Source organism: Cavia porcellus, unplaced genomic scaffold (genome assembly GCF_034190915.1).
Source record: "Cavia porcellus strain 051 isolate PalLab524CR breed Dunkin Hartley unplaced genomic scaffold, mCavPor4.1 scaffold_5, whole genome shotgun sequence".
In the NCBI taxonomy this organism is placed as follows: Eukaryota; Metazoa; Chordata; class Mammalia; order Rodentia; family Caviidae; genus Cavia; species Cavia porcellus.
The window spans coordinates 62,322,820-62,328,819 of record NW_026947488.1 but is presented as its reverse complement, the minus strand read 5'-3'; the positions used below and the strand labels follow the sequence as shown (position 1 = coordinate 62,328,819).

At 38.4% G+C, this 6,000-nt stretch overlaps 1 pseudogene; it reads left to right on the top strand.

The window, feature by feature from the left end:
- Positions 1 to 610: 610 nt before the first annotated feature.
- LOC100725235 (zinc finger and BTB domain-containing protein 25-like) overlaps positions 611 to 6,000 on the top strand; it is a 49,431-nt pseudogene continuing 44,041 nt past the window's right edge.

Below are 6,000 nucleotides of genomic sequence, written 5' to 3'. Positions count from 1 at the left end.
CACTAGCAGTGTATTCTTTCAACCACTAATACTTATCAAGTAGCTGCATGTTCCAGACATTCTACATATACCAAAAACAAAAGAAAATCCTATAAGGAAGATATTTTGGAAAGAGGATGGGATTTTGGAAAGAGGACATTGACCACAAGGTAGAAAAAAAGCCCTTGATTTCTTTGGAGAGTGCAATTTTAGTAAAGAGCTATAGATGGATGTAGGAAGTGAGATTTATAGATGATAGTGAGGATAAAATGAATACAGAGGTTACAAGACCACTGACTCAGAAATTTGGATGATAGGAAATAAAGGCTATGATAACAAAAACAGGGAACAGTTGAGCTAAATAAAGGCTTTATTAGAATAACAGACAGGGCCCAGAGCCAGCCCCTCCACAAAAGAGTCCGCCACTGGGTATCTGGTCATGGAAATTGAACCCAAGGCATTTGCACTAAACTACATGCCCACCCTCTTTTATTTTTTATTTTGAGAGGGGGTTTTGCTAAGTGACCAAGAAACCCAGGTTGGGCTGGCTCTTGGAATCCTTCTACCTCAGTCTCCCAGAGTGCTGGGAGTGCAGAACTGAATTGGGAACCTCATATATCCTAAGGCCACAATGGGTACTGCTGGTGACAGCCATTTCCTTCTACAGCAGCTAAACATGCAGCAAGAATCTGGTTTTCTATGTGATTGCACAGTTGCTATTGGATATCTTTACTTCAAAGCCCATAGAGCAGTACTTGCTGCTTATTCTAACTATTTCAGGATGATATTTATTCACCAAACAAAATATAGCCAACTGACATCCAGCCTGACATATTCAACTATTTGTTGAGTATTATGTACACAGGGAAAGGACCAAAACAGAATGTGAACCACAGTCCTTTGGAGGAAGGGATTCAATTTCTTTTTTTTTTTTTAATTTTATTTAAGGAGGAAAAAAAAAAGCAGAGAAAGGGTACAAGATATACAGATTTACAGAAAAAAATAAACAGTAGGAAATCACTAGTTAATGGATTACATATTGTCATCTTAGAAATAATTGTTCAAGTCACAAAGGTAAAGCCTGTAAAGTGGACATTCCAATAGTGAGACTGTAAACAGTTCTGTTCAATGATCCAACAAAACTCAGTGATATCATTATCTATCTTGTACACTTAAACATACATGCAGTTATATCATTTAGAACACTTTCTTTTCCTCTCTTTTGTACAATGACTATTACACATTTTGGGTTTTGTTGCTCCCACAGTTCTTATTACTTTTTTGGAAGGGAGTAGAACCAAATGTGACATAACAGAACATAGTCAATCAAATCAAAAGCGTGGACATAATAGATAATGTAAAAGCATAATACAAGGTGATCAATAATGGTTATCATAATGCCTCCCACTATCTCTAATAGAATTGCCTATATCATCAGTTATAATAAAATTGAACAAAACAGTAAAGAACAAAACCGACAAAACCAAAACATTGGAGACATTGTAGGTCTTCAAAAGTAGATAAAAGTCATCGAGAATGGGCGTCATAATGAATCTCACTATCTTCACAGCTATTGCCTAAACTTTCGAACCTGGTACTATCAAGCAAAGCAGAATAGGGGGACATCAGTCAAAAACAAGATGGTGAGAGTAATACAGGGCTTTAAATCAAGATAATGGAAAGTCAAAGTGGGTTGCTATAATATATCCTGCTATTTTTATTTATTTTTCCCTTAATTAAAAGGATAAAAATAAAAAAGTAAATAATGGAGTGGAGATTGAGATAAAAGAGGGCATAACAGCAAATCAGCGCAGATCAAAACGTAACCATTTAAGCAGAATAGTGTTTCACCACAAGATAATCCTGACATAAAAGTAGTTACCATATTGTCTCTTTCCTTGAAATCCTTGAGTACAACTTCGTATACTGTAGCATTAAATATATCAAAACAATGTAAAACCATTTAAGAGAATGATAGTATTACAGGGTATTTAGAATCAACTAACAGAAAATGAACAATGGTTTCTGTATAATCTCCTTGTCTTTAAAAGTTTTTGCTTATACTATCGTACATAATAAAATCCAATAAGATACAACCCGTTTAGACCAACGGAGACAGAAGAACAAAAGTTTGATGAGACTTCAAAACAAGATGATACTAAATCAGTATTACCTATTAAGACGTCATTTTCTCCAAAATAGCTGTCCCTATCATCCAATCTTCTCTGCCTCATTTCTGTTGAGCTCTTTTTCTGTCAGTAGCTGTCAGTTTGTCTTCTTCATTTTGTTCTCTGCTCCATTCGTTGTGGCCTCCCCGCCACTATTTCTAGATTCTTTGTATTTTTCTTTTTAGAATATCCTGCAATACTCTCTGTAGAGTTGAATTGGTGGTTGCAAATTCCTCCAGTTCCTCTTTATCCTGGAAGCACCTTGTTTTTCCATCAATTTCCAGGGACAGTTGTGCAGGATATCTCAATCTTGACTGGAGATTATTATCTTTCAAAGCTTGAATTATTTCCCCCCACGCTCTTCGTGATTTGATGGTTTGTGCAGAGAAATCTGCTGTAATTCTGATGGGTGCTCCCTTGTAAGTGGTCTGTTTCTTGTCTCTGACAGCTTTTAATATTCTGTTCTTGTATTGAATTTCTGGAATTTTTATTATTATATGCCTGGGTGTTGCTCTGTTTGGGTTGTAGGTGGCTGGGGTCCTGTATGCCTCATACATCTGAGTATCTTTACCTTTTGCTAAATTAGGAAAATTCTCCTGGATTATTTCTGTGAGTAGCTTTTGTAGTTCACATTAACTACCTTTCTTACATTGTGATTTAAATGAACCAAATGTTTTCACCAGAGACTGTGAAGTCCTCAAATTTGTATGGCATTCAGATCTCAACAACCCAAAACACAGTTGTCAAAAAGTCTGGAGGTGAAAGAAACTCTCTCAACTAGCAGTGGAAGCAAAGCAGCCTTCCAGAGTGACCACCTCCAATTGCAGCTTTCTCTTACTTCTGGGCTAGATGATGGCTTTGCAGTCCAGCAGAGTGTCCATTCTGCTGCCCAGGCCTTGGAGGAGCACCAGAAGCCCAAAGTGTCTACCAAGCAGGAAACAAGTGTCCCAGAGCCTGTGACATCCCTGAGCAACTCCTTGCCATCATCAAAGGTGACAGACCCTTCTTACACAGACAGACACAAATGTATCAAAATACACTTGTGTCATTACCCTGGAGAACTTTTTGATCACCATAGTAACTTAAGACAACATCTCGATACCCATGTGTCTGGATCCCTCCCATTTGATGTCCCTGCTTCCATCATGGAAAGCAATGACCTAGGCGAAGTCCATCCACTCCATGAAAACAGTGAGGCTCTTGAATGCCGCAGGCTTAACTCCTTCATTGTCAAGGAGAATGAATAGCAGCCTGACCACTTGCACTGGGATATCACAGAGGCTTTGCATGTCAGCCAGGTGGCTCTGATCTCCAAAGACACAGAACCCATGGAATTAAACTGTAACTCTCATACCTCTTGATCCGCTTCCCAAATGAGCAACATCTATCTCCCTACTTTCTATTATCTATCTTTTATTTTTCTCTGTGTTTATAATTTGAGTTACTCATATAAAAGAAATTGTATCTGTTATTTTTTGAAGGTTACATCTTAATAGCCATTGATAACTAACTTTGAAAGAGCCAGTTGTTGGAACACATGCATACATACAAAGGTAAACCTTACAGATACAGCTGGTGCCAAAGTTTTGGTAATGCACTGATCCAGAGAGTTCAGCCATGTGACAACTGGGCTGACATCCCAGTGAAAAGTTCTTATTTGTTGCAAGAACACTTAAATTTGCCTTGTGTCTTAGAGTCAAAGCTCACACAAGAAAAAGGAGACACTATCCTAGTTGAAGGGCAGCATCTTCTTCAGAATTTTTATTCTACTTCTGAAAAAACATTTTTTATTCATAAATTATTTTCCTCAAGTTTTATTGACTTTTTTCTTACCATTTCTCCATAGTCCTAAGGTTGCACATATTAGGGCTTCTTTCTATGAGACATGTTAATTGTTATTAAAATGTAACCTTCAAAGAAACAGATATGATTTCTGTTATACAAGAAACTCAAATTATAAACAAAGAGCAAAATGAAAGGCAGACAACAGAAAGTAGGGAGATAGGCATTTCTCAATTGGAAAGTGGATCAAGAGATAGAGGAAGGGAAAAAGAGAAAGGGATTTTTGGAAAGGGATTTTTAAAAAGGAATTAAGATGTGTCATGGGTGCTGGGGACATGGCTCAGTGACACAGGGCTTGTTTGGTAAGCACAAGGTCCTGAGTTCAATTCCTGGTGCTCTCCCCCCAAAAAACTATGTTATATACCAACTCCACACAGAGGATGTAAATATTGTGTACTACAAACATGTACAGTTCTAATAAAAATTATTTAATTAAAAGATCAGATTTGTTGAAGAAAGAAAACTTAAATATGAGAAAGGTGATTTTAAAAAACCTAACAACTTTGATATCCTGCAAAGAAATAGAGGGAAAATGGGCTTGTTGCATCAGTTGATACAGATATCTCAAGAAAGAATAGTGAGTTTATCTTCAGAGGATCACTCCATGTTATCAAACCAGAAAATCTAAAGCCTTGGAGGTGATTCTAGAATGGCTTACAAATTTCCTTATACAAGCAGATGGCAAATTTAACAAGATTGTGATCACCTATGTATTGTGCAAGCAATGGTACTACTTACCCCATAATCCTGGAAGAGGAAACAAGTCAGAATATTTCACAGTGCTCTGCGTCTGTAGAATACATGCCCTCACCTAAAGAACGCTCCTTAAGAATGGGCTAAAGTCCATGACTTGCTACTTATGAATAAAAATGACAAAAGCAAGTACCACTTCCAGGATTGGATTATACAAAGACGTAGGTCTCCTGTTATGTTCACCCTCTCTCTTGGTCACTCTGACACAGCCAGATGCCACGTTTGATCACACACAGGTGGCAGGGAGCTGAGGAAATGTTTGAGCCAATAGCCAGTAAGGAACTGAAGCCCCTCCATCCAGCAACCCATGAGAAACATAATTCTGCCAAAAAGCCTTGAAAGAGTCTAAAAGTGAATCTTTTTACAGCCATGTGTTGAGAGTCCAAAGCTCTAGTCAGCACTTTGTTTGTTTGTTTGTTTGTTTGTTGGAGAGGAAGGGTATTACCAGGAATCAAACTCAGGACCTCACACTTTCCAGGCACATGATGCACCATGGAACTAATTGCAGTCCTGTAAGGGAGCCTGAATTCAGATAAACTGCACCGGATTCCAGATGAAACTGAGAACATAAATGATTACTGTGTCAAGTTGCTAACCGTTGGGGTAATGTGTAATGTAGCTACAAATAACAAACTCACCTGGCACCTGAGCTCTGACAGGATCTGAGAACACATCCTGACAGAGGGTATCACTGCACTCCTTGAGGAGAGACCCTACTGTTAGAAATAGTCTCCAAAATTCCACTTGTTCCCTCTTAAGAAATCAAAATAAATATGCCTTCCAAGAATAGAAATGCATCTTGTTTGGGTTCTGTCATTCTGTTTCCAAAATCTGAGAACTTTCCATTTGCTCCCTTTTTTCATCCCAAGGCTAGGTCTTACCAGAGGGACGCTACCTTTTCTGTAAACCTCCTCCTTTCTGCATCTCCACACCGTACCCCCTGCATCCACTTTTGTCTCTAGTTCTCTCCAGTATTTCTCAGCAGTTTAAAACACCACTATTTTAGTATTTCCATAGTTCTAGGGGTTGGCTGAGATGTTCTTTACGGGCCTCATCTGGACTAACTCAGGCAGTTGTGTTCAGATGGGAGATTCAGTTGAACTCAGCTGAGCTACTAGGACAGCTGGGATTTCTGGACCTTTCTCTTGACATGCTCATTCATCTTTAAGGAAAACAACTGGGTTTGTACACAAGTTATAGGTGGCATTCAAAGAGGGTAAGCCTCAATGCACAAGCACTGATAATGCTTCCAGTTCCT